Below are 23,475 nucleotides of genomic sequence, written 5' to 3' on the forward strand. Positions count from 1 at the left end.
GGCGCGAACCATTTACTTCGCCAATACCACCGATACATCTTTAGGTAAATAGTGTCTCCATGGAAAAAGCACCTTGCAATGGAAATATCAATACCTATACAGCAAGCGGCAGCGGTAAACTACGCCACTTAACTTAAAACAATGGAACGTCGGTCGCTTCACGGTTATATATACATTTTCCTCATGAGTAAATCATCTAAAAGATCTTAGCATTGTTATATATTTAATTTTTGGAGTAATCAAATTCATAATTATTATAGGCAAATTACCCGATATAAATAACAATAACCTTGGAATGAGCTATATATATTTCATTTCTAAATATATTTTCACTATTTCTTGGAATAGAGGTCTATATTTTTTTTAATTAAAAATATATGCAAGGGCACCTCATCAGAAATCCTTTTTTCCATTATAAAGGCTTTCACGCAATATTCCTCTTTGTAGTTTGAGACACGTTGGCCTTGTACATGTTATTTTACGAATGAAAAACACACCATGCAGCAAAAAATCCGCAAACTTAATAAGAGATCAATACTAAAACTCATTTAATTATTTGTCACCTGTCTTTCCCCCACATGCACGATAAAGACAGTCTTTCCTAGTAGATCATGCTTGAAATATGAGTTTTACCCCAGACCGTCAATTTCTACAAAATTGAAAGTGACCCACTGGTCACAACAATGCAGCCGCAACAGTGTAGCCACAACAGTGTAGCTACAACAGCGTAGCCAGAACAGTGCAGCCACAACAGTGCAGCCACAATAGTGCAGCCACAACAGTGCAGCTACAACAATGCAGCGATTATTAATGAGTATAAAGTCTGAATCACACGATCATTTTTTTCGTCGCGAAAAGCGATCGCTCCAGTTATCATTTTTCTGAATCACACGGTCCCTCCCGCCGTCGGCTTTTGCATCACTTTCAATATCACAGCTCGTTGTCATGGGACCCGCATAACGAAAATATACAGCGTGTTTATTTATCTATGCGGTTCCCACGATTGTCAAACGCTGCGCTGCAATTGCTCCATACGGGCATAGCGTTCCGATTGGCCGGTATTGGGTTTTAGCGACGGAAAAAGCGACCGGACGAGTGATGAAAAATAGCGATGGGATTCCTCTCGCGATCGCGAAAAACAATTGCCGGCGACGATCATTTTGCGAGTGATCACTCTAGTGATCGTGTGATTCAGGCTTAACTGACGACGCCGATGCACGTGCTCAGTACTGAAATGAAGTGTGAGGTAATTTGGGGATGCATCCGGGGGATGGTGGAAGCAGAAGACGCGGATTGGCCCTTGGCGAAAAAAACTGTTGAAATTTCAACAGTTAATTGGGACCATTGTTGAATCCAACAGTAAATTGGGACCACTGTTAAAACTAACAGTAACTGTTAAAACTAAAAGTAAGTATTAAAACTAACAGTAACTGTTAAAACTAAAAGTAAGTATTAAAACTAACAGTAACTGTTAAAACTAAAAGTAACTATTAAAACTAACAGTCACTAACTAAAGTTAAAAAGATGTTGTATTTCGTAACAGCTGAATCAATATTAAGATATGGTGTTACTATTTGGGGTAAAACCAGTAGGGTACATAAAATAAAACTATACAGTACACAAAACCGGATCATCAAAGCGATTGCTTACAACAAAAAAATGATAATAACTTGTCAGCGAACTCAGACTCTCACGATACAAATAATTTCTATAAAACACTAAGAATACTACCACTCGAAAAACTTCTAACCTATATTTTAGTATTAGATAATTATTTTTCCAATAAATGCAAAACACTGAAAGACAATCTTCATAAAATGGAAAAGAGGAATCTATACCAATATAAAATCCCCAAATGCTTCAATCAATACGGTGAAAAAAAATGGTGGTTAACGTTCCTAAATTGTTAAACAAATTACGTAAAGAAATGCATGGTTTAACCACATATCCGGATGTCAAAAGTAAACTTTTAAATTATCTACTTGAGGACTTAAATTTTTAATTTTAAGGCAATATAAGTTATTTTATCGTTTCTTTTATTGTTTTTAGATGTTTTTAACTTCTTGTAAATGAATTATGAAGAACCTGCTGATGAGCCTGTTTTGGCTCAGAAGGTCTCCTAATTGTAAAAATATTTTTTTATTCTAAAATTTTGTAATATCAGGGTTTTTCTCATTTATCTTTTATTGCCCAATAAGTCAGAATATGTGTTGGTTATATAGTGAAAAGCGTGTTAAGAATTTGTAAAGGGAAAGTTTTTAATGTATTATGTGTATTTTAATATTTGAAAAAAAACTAAAAGTAACTATTAAAACTAACAGTAACTGTTAAAACTAAAAGTAACTGTTAAAACTCTGACAGTAACTAATAAATTCAAAAGTTATTGATGAATTTAGAAGTTACCGTTGGATTCAGAAGTTACTGTTGGATTCAAGTGCTACTGTTGGATTCGACAGTAGTCCCAATTAACAGTTGAAATTTCACCAGTTTTTTCGCTGAGGGAGTGCACAGTAGATTTGGAAATGATTAGTAAAGAAGAAAGAGAGGGGTCCTCACGGGGGGAGCTGGAGGTGTTGGTGGGCGGCAGCGGGGGGTGCTGCTGCTGCTTCTCCGAGACCTCCCATCCTCGGGTGAGCCAGTGGAAGGCGAGCCAGCTCTCCACCTCGACGAGGGCGAGGCGGCCGCATGCCAAGAGGGCGGACGCCGCCAGCGCGGACTCAGTGCTGAGACAGCCCAAGGGTGGATGAGAAGCGGCAGGACGGAGAGCGAGACCCTCCTCCTGATCCACACACAGACACAATACAGAAACGTAGACACAATCATCATAGAAAGAATTGGGTCACGTTTTGGACGCGCTTTGCACAAAAACACAATCACTTACATTTCATGTTTTTTTTCGAATCTGTTGTCTCAAACATTTTTTTCCTAAATTAATAAATTATTATTTTTTTAAATACTTCGAAATGTTCCTCTACGAGGTAAATAACTTAAAAAAATATCCCAGGTTGGGCAGAAGAACAGGACACAAAAAAGATAAAAAAACACTCTCTGAACTAAATTTTCGGTGGTATACATCCACCTTCCTCAGAGTTATGTAGAGTCAGGGGCGCAGCCAGGAATTAAGGATATGGGGGGTTTCAGGCACAACTAATACTGGGGTGTCTGGGGGTGTGGCCAACCTTCCAGTGTAAGCGGGAGGTGCGAGGGCCCTCCGCCAGAAAAAAATTAAGATAAATGGTTAAAAATTGTGAGTTTTACGGCCTTCTGAGGGATATTTTATTAATCCTTACACTATTCTATAAGTATTAATAATCCAAATAAATAAAATACATCAAACTTAAAAAATTGTCTGAGCTCTGGAAGGGGGGGGGGGGTTTGTCCCCCAAAACCCACCCTCGCTGCGCCACTGGGTAGAGTCTCCTACATAACTCTGAGGAAGGTGGATGTATACCACCGAAAATTTAGTTCAGTGAGTGTTTTTTATCTTTTCTGTGTCTTGTACTTCTGCCCTAACTGGGATATTTTTTATATTGTTTTTTAACTTTATTTATTTATTGCCACCCCACCGAAAATAGATCTATTTGACCGTTTTTATGTTTTCAAATTTGTCGTCTCAAAAAGGTTTTTTGCATACTTCATAAACTTTTAATTTTTATTTATTTTTACATTTCTTTATTGCCACACCACCTAAAATAGCTTTGTTTGGCCTTAAAATTTTCATTTTTCGAATTTGTCGCCTCAAACGGTTTCTTTTTACATAATGAACTATTATATGTTTATTACCGCACCACAAAAACAGCTCTATTAGACCTTTCCATCGGGTTTAAACAAAAATAACAATTAACAATTCAAAGTTCATGAACATCCATGCCCTGGATGGGAGCAACCTAACCAGGCGGGACTCGAACCCGCGACCATTTGATTGGCAAGTGAGGACTGTACCCTACCGAGACAGGCAATTCAAATAAGTGCACGCTAATTTCGCTAGACAAGAGAGAAACCCGGCGTACACATTAGCCTCCTCCAAACGAAAGCTGACAAGGGGACCGCGACACAACGTCCCATCTGACGGACGGAGTATTGCACTTGATGTGCCCTCCTCAAGGCACTCAAGTAAGGATTGCGCAGCCTCTGAAAATTCTCTGCCACCGCCGGGATTTCAACCCGGAACCAATGGGTGGGAAGTCGGCAATCCAGGAGTAGGCTAATGTAGATGCCGGGTTTCTATTTTGTCAAACGACTAAGGGCGCATATACTGAAATTTATTAATCATTTAAAAAAATGTTTGAGACGAGAGATAAAAAAAAATATCATAATCTGACAGTGATTACGTTTTAATTCAAACCATGTTCAAAACCGCGCCATTCTTTCATGATAACCATGTATATAGATAGATGGTTAGCGGAAAGCATTCTCTCCGAAGTGGTTTCCCTATACCTCGCTAGGTAGCAGCAGCATGAAAGCCACAGCCAGAGTCCTCTAGATTACCTTATCATGAATAGTGTAAATATACTGCCTTCGAACTACCATACCTCCATCCACTCTCCAACAAAGAAAATCATTAAACAATGGAGGCAACGTATCGTAGTCCGCGAAAAATCTCAAATTACGATTTTTTTCTCATTACTTACTCAAAAAGGCGACAGATGGAGTGAAGTATGTGGGAAAAACCATTTCCCAAGAAGTAATAAGTATGAGAAGCATTTTCCGTAGTCTTTAGGGTTTTTTCCAATAAGTACGGAATTCAATATCCTTAGATTTTTCCCACTTTAACACATCTTTTCACACTTGGTAAATGGTAATTTTGTTCACTTATAATTTTGTTTGCTGATTGAAAACCGTACTTTTTCGTCTCTTTTGCCATAATAGGGTTGTTTCCTATTATTTTTTTATTGCCTAAATCGAAAGATTATTACTCCTGGAGTACGTATTTCACGCTTGTAGACTTTTAAATGACGATTTCTATTTTCGTGACTAAATGAAAAGTGAAAATTTTCAAACGCGCGAAAATGCGACGGATAAGTAGGAATGCCGGGAAAAGCCCGTGTAACATCATTCTGATACCCGCTTCCGCCAAGTGAGGTGACCTTGGGGCGAGGATGAGTGCGCCGCTGCGATGCAGACTGCTAGCAGTTAACAAAGTACCCAGCTGGCAGGTAGCGCTTGGCCTAAATAAGGATCATTAATACCTTATCAAACGAAGGAGACTTCCCGACGTTAGGCAATTTTAATAGGTGATTATCAAGAGATGTTTCCCTGAGCTCTGTGCCTCATGCATGCATTGGTAATCTCAGACGATGTAAAACTCCTATCTAGTCGTGTAGAAACTAGGTCCCTTTGACGTCACTTGAAGTGGCTACGCATGGGCGCCAATCTGGCCTTTTTCAAATGCGGTTAAAAATGACCATTGAGGGTAGTTTCCTTTATCAATGAAAACGAAAGGCATTGATTGCGATTCGTTACCCACCGTTAGTGCATTCATAATATACAAATTATTTGGTTTTAGAAATCCCAGATTAGACGAATGGCAATGGTCAATTTTAACCGCGTTTGAAAAAAGCCAGATTGGCGCCCATGCGATGCCACTCCACGTGAAGTCAAAGGGACCTAGTTTCTATAATAGTGGTTAGGAGTTTTACATCGTCTGATATTACCAATGCATGCATGAGGCACTGAGCTCATGGAAACATCTCTTAATAATCACCTATAAAAGCTGCTAATGGTCGGAAAGTTTCCTTCGTTTGATAAGGTATTAATGATCCTTATTTAGGCCAAGCGCTACCTGCCAGCTGGGTACTTTGCTAACTGCTAGCAGTCTGCATCGCAGCGGCGCACTCATCCTCGCCCCAAGGTCACCTCACTTGGCGGAAGCGGGAACCAGAATGGCGTCACACGGGTTTTCCCCAGTATTCATACTTAGCCGTCGCGTTTTCGCGCGCTTGAAAATTTTCACTTTTCATTTAATCACGAAAAATATACATCGTCATTTAAAAATCTAAAAGCGTGAAATGCGTACTCCAGGAGTAACAATCTTTTGATTAAGGCAATTAAAAAATAGTAGGAAGCCACCCTATTGTCAAATGAATTATGCTGGGAGTCGCTGGAGACTCGAAGGCTGCGCGCTAGGGTTACTCAGATTGCTTGAGCAACATAAAGAATAAATATCTTTAAGATTGACACCCAGAACGTCATATTGGAACCCCACTTTATTTCTATGTCCGACAGAAAGGATAAATTAAGAGAGATAATTCGCCGAACGGATAGATATGGGAATTCTTATTCCTTCCAAACAACATATCATTTTAATTAATGCTAGGTGAAACTTCGTAGGCACACTTCCTTTTTATTTGCCAATGGCTGATGCCCTAACACCCCATGCCATACGCTTATTGAGGCGGCTTGCGGGGTAGTACGTAAAAGTAGTGTTGAGGATGCAATGTAGAGGACTCTGAGCCGTAGCAAACAAGCTGAAGCTGTTGTCATCTTCAATCGATTGCTCTAGCTTGAAGAAAAATAGAATATTTGAATTTGAAACGCTATTGATTAATAAGATTGATACCGAACTTAGGTTTGAATTTTAATGACGAAATACGTCGAATAGGAAACAACTATGGTGAATATAATAAGAACAAAGAAGTGTAAGTGACTTCATAATTGAGGAAAAAAGCTTCGAAGGAAGGTTGAAAGAAATTAGTATGGGAAGCATTATGAAGAACAAGGATTCGACGCAAAATTAAAAAAAAGTGAAATAGAAACAGTGTTTAGAAGAATTAATTTCAACGAGTTTCCAGACTGTATTTCAGCTAAGGGAAAACCGAAAATAAGATCATATTGTAAATATAAGAAAATAAGTTAGATGCACAGAGACTGTGAGGATTGCCAAAGAGGAAGAAATGAATTCAAGAAGAAGAAAAGGAATTCGCATCGGTTTTAAAGATAAATAGGTAGGTCGGTTAAATAAATAAACGCAACGAGGGGAAAGGAAGAACAAAACACGTAAAGTCGTACAGAGGACCAATGAACGAAGGAAAAGAGTGTTATACTGAAAGAAAGTAAATGGAGTCAAGCCAAAATAAATCATCGAAATAATCAACAGGAAGGTCAACGAAAGGGGCGAGAAAAGATTTCACGGATTTCAGGTAATGTAAGCAACGAAACAAACAAACGCAACATGGTGTTTACGAAAAATACAAAGAAAGAAAACGGAGACAAGACGAGCAACATTCTTTGGGGAGTTTAAACGTGCCTAAGGCCGTGGTCAAAGTGCCAACAATCAAATTAACAAAATAAAGAGTTTACTTGATGACGCAGGACAACGATTTCCAAGGAAAATTTACGAAACACCTGCAGCAGAGGAGACACCTAGCGATCATCACCGCTGTAATAACTTCCGTACTGAGGGATTCATTGAATATTCGATGCTCGATTTTTTTAACTCGGTGATGACAGCTAGATGTCTCTTCAGTTAGAGGCAGTTCGTAAATTGTCATACATATACCGCGCAGAAAGACATCCTAGAACTTAAACGTGAAAAATATAAAGGAAAGCTGCGCGAATCGTCAAATGCTTACTGTTTTCGGCTAACAAAAAGCTTAACACAGATTTATATATACATACACATGTATATTTGTCCTTTGGTATCAAGTGAACTCGATGTCATATCAACTTGATTATTAAAAAGTTAATTATTAATCGATGGTTCGCTTCGTTATCGTTTGATATCCGATTTAAATACTTCCGAAGTGGAAGCATGAGTCAAACTTAAAAGGAGACTGACTTATGCCTCCCCCATGTGGTCCCCATGGTAACTCGCCTTGGTAACGCAAACACTAAAAAAATAAACAAGGAAACAGAAGAAGAGCGATTGGGCGACGTGCAGGAATTGCCCCGTCTAGGAGCCGTGGGCATGAATATATTAATGTTCAAGGGTGGGCGCTTGACCCTCCGTTCTCACCCTGTTAGGAGTCCTCGGCGGGGGCAGAGGTCAACTCACGGCGGCGTCCCACGCGGTCACCCACCCGTGAAACACCCGCCGACCTCCCGTCCGATCACAGCCCACTGCAAAAGAAGAAAAACGAAAGAGCATCGTAAGTAACATGCATCAAGATTGAGACACAAATTTCAATTTTTTTAACCGACGAGCGTCAACAAAGTAGGCATTGAAAAATGAAGTGTAGAAGTATTATTTTTCGACGAGCTGATGAAAAGATGCAACGAAAAACTGCGATTTTTTAAACGCACACATTTTTCCCAGATAAGACAACAACACTTCGATTCAAAGGAGGTATTGTTTGGGGATAAAAGAAAATGTATAGGAGCAGGTTGTAACTTCCATTACAACACATTTTCAGTCCTTCTTAGCCAAATGAACTCATCAGAAGGTTCTCTACCACTTTATGCTCTCATTTTTGCAGTTAAAATATACATGTAACAAGTGGTAACATACGCATCATTATATTTAAACTGTTACATAGTAATTTATATAACTAAAATACAGTTCAAACATAATTTAATAAATTAATATCATTACCCCCTTCATTAAATTAAAATTTCACAATTGAAAAAGCTATAAAATTATAAATTTTATAATTTATATCACGTAAAATAATAAAATCGTAATATTTAACATATCGTTCATAAGTCAAAATAGCGTTTTCGTGATATAGCACATGTTAGCGTACAATTATAATATAATAAAAAAAACTTACTAATATAACTTACAGTATCATATTTCTAATAGATGTCTACTAAGCTGAATTTGACTAAGCGGTATTTGATGCAATTTCTTTGGTGATAAATTGAGTCTTTAGGGAAAAGTCACTTTCATTTTAATATCTTGAAATTTCATGTAAGAGTACATTTCTTTTTTTGCCTTTTGTATATCTTCTTCCATTTTTTTTACTTTTCTCCATGAAATAATTGTAGATAAATAAAGTTTAAGTCAGAAGCTTACCGGTGAATTTGTACGTAATAATGTTATAAGTGGGGCAAATAGAAATATTGGTAATTAAAAACAGGTGACTAGATGGGAAAATATAAAGGGTGGTAGGTGAGAACACGTTGAAAGATGTGTGATGATAATCATATGCCGTAGGTGTCCCCCAAACATCAACCCCTTGGAGAGGAAATTTTCCCTTAAAGAACACCAAGTGTTAACGATTCTCCTCACAGATTCTGCTATGGGAGGAATAAAGCTATTGATTCATTTATAAAATTATATCTTCTATATTATTTCTACTGTATAGATACCTTTTGCTCAACTTATACGCAACCAAACTCTACAAATGAGGTACCAAAATGCACACAATTTATCAGAGAACATGCGACGGCATATCTTACTTACTAAATATTGCTATTGTATCCTAAAATTGGTTTTTAAATAACTAAAAAAAAACAAAAAAAACGGTAAATATTCCTGACGTTAACGGCGCACAAACTGATATATTTGTTCATTTGCAACAATATCTCGAATTCTTTAAATAACTTTTATCAAAATGCGGCTGATTCCACATTCAAGTCTCCCGTTGATACGTAAGTATGAGTCATCATGTACGTTTAACAGAGTATAGTGTAATTACTTCCAATGTTGCGTTTAAAGAGGTCACCTGACCTCAATTTCTGCATGAACATTCCAATTAAATTTGTACATAAGATCCTGCCTTTTTTTCTACATTTTAAAATTAGAAACGCACCGATCCCTCTGTGGACCGGCATTGAAAAGAGCGGGGGAAGCCCGCTGGGAGCGGGCGCATCACGCTCGTGATGACATATTGCAAAAAGGCTAGAAACCAGAAAGGAAAGTAAAGAGCAGCTAAAATGTAGAGACGGTAGAATGAGTAATAAGCAAACAAAAAGAAAAAAAAAATGAAAAACACAACACTCGAAAAGGGCAAATTAAAAAAAATAATAATACAAAATAGGATCAAAATTAAAATGGAAATTAAAAGGAAAAACCCAAGTCCCACCACAAAAGAAGTCAATCACTGTTATCCTTACTTTCAAATTTCGACATCATTAACTCTTTTGAGCTCCTACTTAAATATATTTGATATTTTTGGGAAAGGATTTAAAAAGCTCGTTCGGTATGGAGTTCAATTCCCAAATACCCCTATTAATAAATAAATTATTATTATTTTTTTTTGCTGCCGAAGTCTACTGTTTTGGAGAAATCGCAGTTACACCCAAGATTATTTTTGCATAGAAAAAAAAGTTCAAACGAATTTTTACGATAAGTACCTGTGAGGCTCCCATGATTTTTTTACACACCACCGTAATTTCACAACAACCACATTAAAATTAAAAACAATTACAATTACTCAGGGCCGTATTTCGCTCCTAACTCAATGTCGAGTCCTCACATACATCGGCGGTGCAGCTCTCAATCTCAAGTTGAGTTTGCTTTCACATGTACAAGTTTAGCATGCTTATACATTTGATATTCCAAAAGTAACTGATTTGCATAGGTGGTTCAAAGGTGTAAGTAAAAGATGGGGAAAACGTGCGAATTAGCTGTTAAGTAAAGAAAAACTAAGAAACATTTTCATCGTTTACTGAGGTATATAGTCTTTTTCAAATAGCGTTTGGGTTTATATATCAATTAATATTAAGTCACTGATAATGTTCCGCAAATTACTAATAAATATTCAAGGATTCAATACTGCATTCGATGGTCAAACTGAGAAAACTTTCCGCTTGGATTGCCTCGCTTGCATATCGAATATAGAGACTTGTTTCGTGTTTAACTTTATTGAATTTTTATTCATAGCGCCATATTACAGAATCTGACTCCTCCTACTTCGTGGCTCAGATCTCAGACTCGAGTTGAGTTTGAGCCAGAACTCGTATTTTAGAAACTTAAAGAAAAATAAACTCAACTCACTCGAGCCAGATACACTGTGGTCAAATTCACAAAATAATACATTTACATAAACTATTTTCATTCCTGGTCTCCAACTCATCACGGACTAGCGATACTGGAGAACGATATTACACGTGGAAATATTATTACAAGGGATAATTCATTTTAAAAACGACAGGCGAAAGCGGCGGTTATCTTGGGACTTGGCGACTCAATTTGAGTCGGGACGCAAGTGACGTCAAATGATACTAACGTAGCAACCAAGTCTAGTTTGAGTCATCATCAAGACTTAAGTAACGTTCTGGAATTCGGCCTTAAGAGGGATAAACTTCCAAAATTACTAACCATTAGCGAACATTGCTATATTATATGAGGCTATAATATAAACAATTATTTCCCTTTAAAAGCGAAAACATCGTTTCTGCGAGTGAGTAATAAGTAAAAAGAATGTAAAAAAAGATAAATAAAATCCATAGGAAGAATCGTCTGACGACAGGTAAAAAATATTTTGAAATGCAAATGAATATAATAAGAACTAATACAATTTTTTACCATTTCGTTTCACTACCGATAGTTTTTAGCGGCCATCCTTCGAACAAAATTGCAATTTTGCATTCATTTTTTGCTCTCATTTTTAAAATTATTCACCCTCCTTCATACATTTCTTTGACATGGTAATTGACACCTATAAAGAAAGGAAGTTGTCGCTTCCTAAGGAAAAACCGATCTGGTAGGCAGGTTACGACGGATAAAACACGGGGAATGATGTAAGTTTATCGGTGCGCGAATTAAGTCAGGGAATCACTCAACTTTCAGCCCAAGCTGATGGCATTTAAACTTAAAATCTCATTTCAATGGATATGAATATTCAGTACCACTCTGCATTCCTGGGTAAAAAAAGCCACTGAGTGAGCTGTGAATTAAGTAAGGCTCTTGGGGCACAAAAACTTTGCTACGGCGATAACATCTGAGTATTCTGCATGCTTGATACGTAGTCCTCCATCATTTACATTCCTTGTGAAGAGAATCCATAACCGATTTTTTCACCACGGAGGTCTATCATACTCGCCAGCGCGCACATACATCTCGCTGAATAAGAATAATAAGAATCTATAAATTATTCACAAGGACTCTCCAATGATAAACACCCCAAAGGTGAATGGCTACAATGTTTGTATGAAACATACCATAGCTAACGGCAGAATCGGGAAAAACGTAATGCAAGAAGCATTTAATGTAAAAAGCAAGTGAAAGGTGGTTCCACGAAGTCGTTAAGCTAGTGAGTACGAATATGCCCATTACCAGCTCCAATTTTTCATCAGAAGTACAAGATGACGACCAAGATTGTAGCGAAGTCGATAATATTTCGTTTTATCTTAACAATTGGAGTACATATTTCGTCAAGACGCCTTATTAGAGGTTTATTGGACGTATTATTGTAGTCGTCAACCGAAATATTTAGGAAAAAACGACGTTTTGAATCTAATTTTTCCAATTGTTTGGACATTTCACGGAAAATGTGAGCTGTCGCGCGACTAAAATTCAAAGTGACACGGATTCGACACACACAATGAGGGTAATACTCAAAAGAAACGTTTTACCAAATATCTGCAAAAGCTACCAAACATATGCTATTATTTAAATCTACATACATTACGCGACCAATAGTGGCCGAACTATGTCGCATTAACAGGAGTTCGTCGTGCCACATGCTCTTGATATTATATCTGATTCAATAATGGGGAACTTGCATGAATTTTTTTTATTTCATAGGCGGACAGAAAATTATTTTCTGAATACAACAAAGAAAACCGCATGTAAATCTGAGTTTTCCTTCGCGAGATATTTAATGATAAATATAACGAATTTTAAAGCGCGGGAAAAACTCCCTCACCCCCCAAGCCACTGCCGACGAAGCCTCGATGACGTCAAAGGTGCCTAAACATCACGCGAAGCTATTGTTGTGATTGTTTGTAATAGTTGCCAGCAGTTGTGAGAGCTTCGTTTGTTAGACGTGTTGATTATTTTATATTAAAAGATAAATATCCGACGATAGAGGCTTGGAAGCCCTCGTATTTTGCATTATTTATAATATTAATATCTGAGTAAGGGCATAAAATATAAAACTGGAGCAGTTAAACCAAAAATTTGATAATACCTAACTAACATCGTTGTAGGAGTCTGAGCAACGGCCATTGGAAGGGGGATACGTTAATTGTAAGTTGATGTTATCGACGGCATATCATTCATTTAAGTATGTAATTAGAACGATTTTGATGTTTACTAATGTCCGCTTGGCTTTTATATACAATAACTTCATCCGTTTATTCGTAGGTACCGGAGAATTCGTCGTTTAGGATTGTCTGTGCTTGTATTATGGGGTGAATTCCAGTCAATGCAACTTTTGCTCGCTGATTGGAGACATCTAGGAACATTTTTGTGCCAAAATAGTGTTATTTTCAACGTGACATCTCCCGTTAAGCTACTGCTAATAATCACAGTGCCAGTGGTTGTAATGCACAAAGTTTGACAAGGTTGAAAAATATCGGCCAAGAGTTATCAGTGTTCCATCGTGATTGAATTGTAAAAAGTGCTATTACGCTATCGATAAATGTCTAACAGTAGTGTAAAAATTGTCAGTGGCGTGCTAATCTCCGTTGTTCACCGTAGATATGACATTTCACGATCACGCTATTGAAATAAAAACTGTGTGTGAAGTTTGTTATTCCATTATTTCAACGAATAGTAGTGAGAAATGTCACTTGTGTGGGCTAATATAAGGGTTTAAATCTGTGAATAAATAGTTGTATTCATCATAACGAGTTCTGTTATTGTAAGTTGTACGTGATGAATATAAGAATGTGATAGTGACATCCAGTTTTTGATAAGAGTATTTGCCTATTTCCCACTATATTTTTATGGTATATGCTAGAATATTGTTTATGGATTTACCTATATTATTGAAATAGGTTGTAGCTTGTGTGTGTGTTGGCAGCGGAACCGATTCGCGATCTCACATGTGGATTGTGTGCAGACTGTTTTGCTGTGAATTCGTACCGTAGGACCGTCCTATATAGGACTACCTTCTCCGTTAATCCGGCGTTGCCAAATTCAACAGCACAGCTTACTCTAATGTCAACAGCACAGCTTACGATCGTTATCCTCCAGTATTACAAGTTTCTTTTACAACTCGATTTTCCGCCGACGTATAGCAATAATTTGTCTTAACAAATTCCATGAGGGTCGTGGCATCAATTTTTGGTGTCCTAAAAAAAGGCTGGTGTCCTAACACCCCATGCCACACGCCTTTTAGGCGGCTTGCGGGGTATTATGTAGACGTAGATGAATTTCAGGTGTACTATTCGAACGAGTGGCAACGTTATCATCCATTTTTATGATAACCAAAACACACGAAGTGAAACGCTTGTACTTCATCATCCCGATGCCGCATAATTAATATCCCAAGTAATAATCTAGGCACAATAGCAATAGGAAAACTTTCCCAAGAATAACAGAACAAAATAAAGTGACGATGAGCGGCTAAATACTCCCTCAAAACAAATTTTACACCATGCGCTCAGCGTATTTCCCTACTCCCTACGGTTGTTTAGGCACCTATGACGTCACGCCTGGCCTCGGCAACGCTCGGGTGTCTTCGCGCAGTGGTCGGCTCAGAGAAATTTTTCTCGATTTTAAATGAAATTTTTTTATTTCTTTTGATGTTGAATGGAGAAACTGAAGGTATTTTTGCGACCTAATGTATCCATTTGACTTATTCAAAATAGTTTTTAGAGCAATCTACGACCCATGCAAGTTCCTCATTGTCAAAAAACAAAAAAAGTTAACAATGATCGTTGTGTACACCATGAAGACATATGATCCAATTCTAGAAAGTTAAATGTATGTATACATCAAAAAATTATCAAAATCAAACATCAAAAAAGATAAGATTACGGTCATCGCCCTCACAATCACAAGTAAACAATCTTTACATTGGTTTGAAGCAGCTCTCCATTCCTCTCTCCTATCTGCTAGCCTTTTCGTAGCGATGTATTTCTTCTCTTTTACATCCTTTATAACCTGTCCTATGTAACTCTTTCGGGGCCATCCCTTGCCCTGCTTACCTTCGACCTGTCCTCCTAAGATTGTCTTCATCAGACCATCATGTCTCATAATGTGGCCAATAGAGCTGTATAAAGGATTTTAGAAGACTGACATTTTCTCCAATTTTTTATCATTTTTTCCTGATTATTTTCTCGATCGATTCATTTCTAATCCATCATTCTTCTGAAGCATCAAATTTCGAATGTTTCCACTCATGTCATCGTCCAACGTCCAAGTCCCGCTTCCATAGAGAAACATGCTCCATATCAATCCTCATGTATCCGATGAATTTTTTCCTTAATTCTATGTTTGTATTCTCAGCTGTATTCAATCTTTTATTTAATACATTTCCTTCTTCGCCTGTGCTATTTTAACATTTATTTCTTGTTTCGTCTACCGTAGGTTGTTCGGCTACCCAGGAAACAAAACTCTTTCACCTCTTCAAGCTTTCGTCAATTTCCACGAAGAAAAAATTAGTACGCTGCGATTTGCCGATGACATAGTTGTCACGCCCGTGAGAAATTTGAAGATGATTTTAACAAAATGGAAAGGAGATTTGCCAGTTATCATATGAAAATCAACGCAAATAAGATTAAGATATTAGTGTGCAAAATAGAGTAGGCTAGGACAAATATTAAACTCAAATTATAATTCGTTTCCCTAGTTTAATTAGTGCTAGCCTCCTCTCTCTAACTGAATACATATCTTATTCTTCTTTTAGCTTATTTTCAGCTGATATTTGGCTAATCTCCTAGTTAAATTTTGTCAAAATCTTCTTAAAATCATTATCTTCCACGGCTATGACTGCAATGTCATCAGCAAATCGCGGCTAACTAATTCATTCTCTGCGGAAATTAACACATGAAGCCTTTACTTTGATTCCACTCATGACATTGCCAATGTAAAAAAATTAAAAATTACGAATTATTAAAAAAATCGAGGTAAATGATAGTTATTCGGTTAGGTACACACAATGAGAAATCATTCCATATTTTCACGAAAATATGATAAATAGCTAGTCTGTGAGTCACTAAATTAATTAAAGGAAACTGAAAATATGACACAAATCCTTTCACTAACGGAATTTGCTAAAAATAGAACATGGACTCTGGCAGTCAAAAGCATAGCAGAAACTACAAAAACCACATTAAAATACAAGATGAAAATTTGCCGTGGGAGATTTAAATAAAACAAAATAGCAGGAAGGAAGGCAGGAAAGGATGAGAGAAGGACTTGTTTATTTACGCCGAGTTTTTTTTTACGGGATCGTCGCGAACGTAAACAAGTGAGGCTGGTAGCAACGCGGGCGTGGGAGCGAAGGAATTTCAAAGCAGGTTGAGAGGGAAAATAAAAAGACGAGAGGAAAACAAAAACGACACGCCTCTCGCCATTACCATCGAGACCGGGAGAGCTAAAAATAAAACGAAGCGAGGAGAGAAAATGATCGGTGAAAGATTTTTGTAATGGTGGCCATTATATTCACATCTGCGAAATTTATAAGTTTTCTTTTATTTCTGCTCACGATCGAATAGGTTCCAGTGGTCCGAGACACTTATGAAATCATCCCCGGAAACAAATATAAAAATAGATTTAAAAAACATGAATATAAAAACCTAAAGATTTCATTCGACCTAGAAAGACGAAATTAAAAGCCTTGTACCAAGGTCTCACGTTTAAATTTTGAAGATAAATGACCGAGTACATTTTCAAAACAAAAAAAAACACGTGATGTGCATTCGCTTAATACTCGAAACTGGAGTGATATGAATTCCTCATCACATACTGGAGATTTCTATCGTAGTATCGTCACGAATATTTTCAGGTATAAAATTTGATTTTAGGTGTTGCGGGCTTTCGAATATATTTATTTCATAGGTATTACAATATTTTCTCTTTTTTTAGTTAAAATAAAAACGAGTGTTTCTTAAAGATTGATTTTTAAATTTAATTGAATATTAATTGTTCAATTTTATCTCCTATTTAAAAAATGATATCATTAAAATTAATGCAACGGCTGACCGATTAATATAAATTGTAATTGCCGCAAATGGTAGCTCATACTGCTTCTGAAGAGCTAAAAATATCGTAAGCGGCACGAATGAGTGTCCTTGATCTTCAGAATGCGTTGTCATCCGATTCTCATCTCTACTGCAATTTTAAGTCCATAGCTAATCGGGAAGAAGGGTTAGATTTGAGAGGCAAGATATTTCCCTGAAGGACAAGCAAACAAACTAACTAACAAATAAACAGGCAATATAGCGACATTATAAAAAAACGTTAGTGGTAAATGGTAATGAAAATTAATTTTCTCATCACCAGGGGCTGGGTCATCCGAATCGGTAGAGCTCATTGTTTTAGATAAATGGAATTTCTTTCTGTTTATTAACCTCTATTTTTAACGTTGATAATGTCTTGGAGTTTAGGTACTGAAAATTTAACTGCAAATATTTTGCCGACGTTTCGTTATTTGATATACCTTCATCTGGGCTATGAGTAGAAATGAGTAGGTACATAACTTTGATCCATGAATAGTATACAATGTTTTTTTTACATTAATCGAATGAAAAATAAAAAGAATTTAGTTGTAATTAGAAAGAAAGAGATTAGAATTTCGACACACCTTTTTTTTGCAATGAATTGGCTTTGTTTGTTGATTGCAACTAAGGCAATACATATCACTGTTACCCATCAATTTTAATTGAATAAAAATAAATATTAAATCGCCGATTTCCGATCTTTTATCACATTTTTTTTGTTTTTGGAAATATATAACATTTCTTGGAATGATCTTTTTTTTATTACTTTCAAAACCTAAAATTTCGACATTTTCGAAGTAAAAGGTAACTATGCTATTGTTTATACTCCGGTTTACTAGGGCTTATAGTGTAATTCTATTGTTCATGGATGATTTTTGCTGCGATATCCTGCTCTTTAAATGATGCAACGTCTGTCCAATGCAGCACTGTTACAGTCGTGGATTGTTATACATTACATACATTTTTAGATTTATAGGGGTCTCTTATATTGAATTTGTTTGAAGAATCTTGTTTTGAGTGTTATGTTTTATGTGTGCAATTTTAATAATCTATGTTTTCAATAGTTTCCTGATTTTAGTTAGGAAAGTTACCATAAGTTAACCGATTTATGTTGAAGTCAATCTCGGTAAAATGTCAAAGTGTAAAGGTACTTTTCTGGAACAGTAACTGATTAAAGTTAAAAAGTTAAATTTTATGTTAAAAGCTATTACTCCAGTTACTCGGAATAAAATAACATTTCCCAACTTTAAAAGCTACTTTCTTGGCAGCAACCATAAAATAAACATTTGTCGTTATCAGCTGACGAAAAAAATACGATACGTGGCGCTACCTCCGAATTGCCGTCAGCTGATCGCGGACAGCCGTTAGGAGACCATACGACAGGAGTGGAAATTCAGTCGAGAAAGGATAGCATATTGGAAGAAGAGCAAAGAGATTAGAGGGTGGAAGAATTGTAAAATCACGATTGTACTGGCTGACTTAATAAATAAAAAAAGATTCGCATTTTCTATTACCCCAACAGTCATCATCTTTATACAACTCAGCAATCCACCTGAATAGGCGTATTGCGGGGGATATTAAAACGCCAGCCGTTAAAAAATAAAGAGGAAATTCTCGAATTAAAAATTTCGCTTAGCATTTCTTAAATGGCTCGGTGGAAAAACGAATTCCCTTACCTATGCGTTCGGAAAAGCATATCTCTTAATTTATCGCTTCTGTCGGATATGGAAATATGGTGGGGCTCTAATATCATGTTCTCCGTGTCACTCTTAAAGATATCCATTCTCTATTGTTCAAAAAATTTAAGCCCAGCGCGCAGCCTCCGAGTCTCCAGCGGCTTCCAACCTAATTCGCTTAGCATCTGGGTAACACTGTCTCTACGTCCGTAGCAGTTTTTGACGGACCGCGCAATAGGGCGGATCGGAAAAATCGATTTATTTCAAATACATCCGGCCCAATCAAAAAAAGTTGTGGGATCAACCAAAAATAAGGCCTAAAAATTTTGAGACCTATAGGTGAACCCCTGACCGTAATTTTTTTCGAACTTTGACCCTCCCCCCCTAAAAAAATATTGGTTGGCTTCAAACTAAAAAACGCCGGAAATATTTCCTAGCAGCTTTTCTCTACTCACTGTTTCGTCACGAACAGCCCGATTACTTATATACGCTATTTAAAATTAAGCAACAAACTACTTCGATTACCACGAGATCAGATATAAATTTTATATATTATCCCGCCCATCGCACAACTTCTTTCCAGAAATCTTTCCAGGTTGTTGGGTCAAATTTCTGGAACGAGTTGCCTAAAAATGTGAAAGAAATTCGGTCTCTGAAATTATTTAAGTCAAAGGTCTATAGCTTATTGCTTACCGCCACGCTGTAATTTTGATTGTAAATTGTATGTCTTACCGTTGTATACATTGTATAAAACTTGTATCATTGATTGGATATTGTATAATATTTTTTTTTCTCTATTACTGCTCACAATGAGTGATTGAGCAAATATACTGAAGTATGTATATATGCTTTGTAAATTGTTTTGTTCTTAGAGGACATCAGTCTTAGAATAATAAATAATCTTTCTATCTATCTATCTAAATTGCATTTGAGCAAGGGTCAGGGTCGCAGCCTTCCTTCGTATTTTATTCAGTTCGCAGATTAAGTCTTTCTGGACCGGATCCCATGCGCTCGCTGAATATTCAAGGTTGGGTTTTGATTTCATGTTCTCCGCTCCAATTTCTCAAGCAATCTATCAAAGTCTAACGCACAGCCCCCTAGTCTATAGCGGTTCCCAAACTATTTCGTTTAACATTTGTGTAACGCTCTCTGTACGCCCGAAGCAGTTTTATTACGAATCGCGAAGCTTTCCTTTGTATTTTATTAATTTCACTAATAAAGTCTTTCTAAGCCCGATCCCATATACAATCTACATATTCAAGGTGCGGTCGGACGAGTGCGAAATAGCACCTATCTTTTAATTTCTCATTCGAAAATCTTCCCACAATAAGCTTGACGAAACCTAATTTCTTCAGGACTATCCCGCAAATATTCTTATACGTGTTCCCCACGAGAGGGATTCGACGACGGAGAGATCACTTTCACCACTCATTATTCACTCCGGGTTATTTAGAGTGTCATCAACATCATCTACATCTACATAATACCCCGCAAGCCGCCTAAAAGGCGTGTGGCAGGAGGTGTTAGGACACCAACCGTATACAAATAAAAAGGAAGAGTTCTAAGGAACTTACGGCTAGCATTTATTAAGTCCTTTATGGTTGGGGGAAAAACGAATTTCCATACCAATTCATACGGACAAATACTAATTTATCCTTTCACTCGGACCTGGACATATAGGGGGTTTGTAGTAAAATATTCCCCGTGCCGCTCCATAAGTTATCTAATCTCGATGTAATGTATGGTTTTTTTGCCGTCTAATCATAGCAGTGAAGATTTCTCGGTTTTCACGATGGGTGCGGTCCTCAGTCTCCTTCCAACATACCGATGCGCAAACTCGCCTATCGTCATCAGAATCAACGAATGGGAAGGGATTGGATTCCTGAATACGGGGAGAAGGTGGGCGAGTTGCACATTGACACGTTGGAAGGAGGTATGGAGGATCTTACCAGGTGAAAAACTACACAAATCTTCACAGCTATCAATTCTCAATTGCTCTAACAATCTAAGCTTAGCGCGCAGCCTTGATGCATGCGTCTTCATGGCCAATATCACTTTTGTATGTTTAGTTTATTTTCTGTTTTTAAGTTCATTTGTTGTTTGTTTTGTTTATTTGTAAGCATGTTTGTTTTTATTTTGATTTCTTTTATTTCTTTGTTTGAGACGATGCTATGGTGATAAAAGATAAATAATGAATTGTTGAGGAGAGAGCCATCTTGAAGTGGATGTAAAATAGGATTGAGAATAAAACAGAGTGTCAAGTGATATTTACATTGAACGTAATCGCTGTGATATGTTAGCCCCCGAGTCTCCAGCGGAGTCCAGCCTGATTCGCTTAACACGTGGGTAACCTGCCTGTACGCCCGTAGCAGTTTTTGACGAATTGCGCAGCCCTCCTTTGTATTTAATTCAGTAGGCGGATTAAGTCTTTCTGCACCGGATCCCATACGCTCGCTGCATATTCAAAGTGCGGTCGGGCGAGTGTGAAGTAGCACCTTTCTTTTAATTTCTCATTCGAAAATCTTCCCACAATACGCCAAACGAATTCTATCTTCATATCAACTTCCTCGGTCATCACGAAAAATAAGCAGGCGTTTAAAAGCTGCATCGGCAACACAAGGAATAGATAAAATATATAAATATTACGGAGGACAGCAAAAGCCTGAACGTCGAGAAAAATAAAACATTTTTTAACATGGGGAATAATGAATTGCACCCTAGATCGGACGGGGGGTAATTCATTACTGAGATAATTTTTAGATAAATAAAACTCTCCGAGAACCGGTTCATTTTTTTAAAAACATAGAAATTCATACACGTCCACAGGTAATTTTTTCATGGACCGTGCAATGGCTACTCCTCTCCAAGGACATGATACTCGTCGCCGATGATGGCGTAAAAATTCGAAGAGTCAGCCAGTAAAGGATGAAGTGAAAACTGCAGTTCGTATTCAAATGTCCTAGCATGGTTTGAAATGCTTAGAGATACCATTTTCGCTCGCGGAAATCATTCGTTTCCCTCCACGACGCCGAGGACGTTAAATATTTATAACCATACTCATGGAGAGACCTGCGATGCGGCAATTTTCAAATCGCCAAGAGGAGCAAATTTCTCGCGCGGTCTCGGTTGCGATGCCATCTGGTGATAGGAGAGGGAAGCAGTATATTTTCAGAGTAAACGATCGCGTAGAACGATCGGAAATGAAGCACGCGTTCGCTCATTCGCGGGGCAGATTGCGCTCTGGCGCGAATGTATTCTATTTTTTTATCCTCCGATTTTTTTGACTCTAAAACATGGAGACGGATCGCATAAAAAATTACTTCCTTTCGCGTGGGACTCGTCCTTGATGGCCGTGTGATGTGCGCATGAAATCTCAAGTGGTAACGACCCCTATTCAAAGATGGTGCTGGAGTGCATTCCTTAGCAACGCATCGTAATTCCCTCCAATTAGAGCCCTCGATTACCGCGGTACTAAGGAGTATTTTTCAAAAAACATTTATGATGTATGCATATGCAAACACAGGTGGTACGTAAGAGGCACGACAACACTCAGAAGTAATATTATTTACCCAACAAATAAGAATAATCATGATTTTATGAATCAGTATTACTTTTAAAGGTCTAGCTGAAAAAATAATACTAAAAGATTATAAATAGATCATAGATCGCCAGCAAAAGCACATTTACCTAACTTAAACCCCGGAGAGATGCCGAATATTTTAGCAAAATATAAATATAATCCCAGATTGCACTAATAATCTAAACAAAAGGTATATATATATTATTATTATTATTATTACCTTTTGAAATATTTTAAATATTTACACCGCGCTTGAAACAAAAAAGGTATTGCACATGGTCACTAGCACGGGTAAGATGTTACATAGGCCAAACATGAATATCACATCTATTTTCCGCAAAGATTTCAACTTTCTCGGTAAATCGCTACTAAAAAATGCCCATCTTAAGCAGTGACTTCACAATGTAATGGGTAGCATTCAACACTCGACTCGTTAAAATCTTAGCATCCCTTTAAATTTTGAGACAGATAGTAAAACATTCCAGAGAACTCGTCCTTGATGAGCATGCGATGCGCGCATGTCATATCTAGTGCCGAAGACCGTTCAAAGAGGGTGCTGGAGTGCCCTGCTTGGTAACGTACGGTAATTCCCACCAATTAGAGCCTTCGAATCCAGCGTTGCTAAAAAAGCACATTTGAAAACATTTTTTGTTTCGTTAATTTGCAAGAACAAGTAATGAATCGATGATGTCAGCCGCGTATACATCTAGGGTTAGGGTATTTTCCCAATAATAGGCGATTTATAATAATTTATTTCACAAGGATTATATTATGCCCACGATTATTTCACAAGGTTTGTATTATGACCTTCGATTAAAAATTGCTCAAAGCACTAAAATATTTTACACACAACTTCTTTACCCTCTAGAACTGTTCTCGTCAGGGGTCGCCGTTCCTAACTAGTCACCTTCAACAATCACTCGATATCCTCGGCAACTATCCCTATCAGTCAAGCCCCTCTACCTCAAATCATTCTCAACTTCTGTCTGAAAAAACAGCAACTTCGAGTTTGAGGGGCTCCATCGTCTAAACTAGGAAATTAATTTCAATGCAACAAAAAGCAAACGATAGACAATTTATTTCTACGTTGGATTATTTACTTTAAAAATTTTTTCGCCCCAAAGTATTTCCTATGCTTTATTTTTTCTAAAAAAGTACCCGTTTTTTACGCGTAAAATCAAGTTGTCCAACTTTGAGCGATTGGTATTCCCGTAGTTTTTT

The 23,475-nt window shown here is 37.3% G+C and overlaps 1 protein-coding gene across 6 annotated transcripts in view; it reads right to left on the reverse strand.

Annotated features, from left to right (window-relative positions):
* The window catches only part of LOC124166509 (tumor necrosis factor alpha-induced protein 8-like protein), a 242,900-nt gene that overhangs the window by 38,670 nt on the left and 180,755 nt on the right, over window positions 1-23,475 (reverse strand). For 4 of the 6 annotated variants that reach the window (XM_046544050.1, XM_046544046.1, XM_046544049.1 and 1 more), the window contains 2 exons: window positions 7,955-8,058; window positions 2,557-2,779 (listed from right to left, as the gene is read on the reverse strand). The gene's annotated coding sequence lies outside the window, so the exon portion shown is untranslated. The remainder of the gene's footprint in view (window positions 1-2,556; window positions 2,780-7,954; window positions 8,059-23,475) is intronic. The other 2 variants (XM_046544051.1, XM_046544047.1) reach the window with 1 other exon arrangement.

Source organism: Ischnura elegans, chromosome 10, assembly GCF_921293095.1.
Source record: "Ischnura elegans chromosome 10, ioIscEleg1.1, whole genome shotgun sequence".
NCBI classification, from domain to species: domain Eukaryota; kingdom Metazoa; phylum Arthropoda; class Insecta; order Odonata; family Coenagrionidae; genus Ischnura; species Ischnura elegans.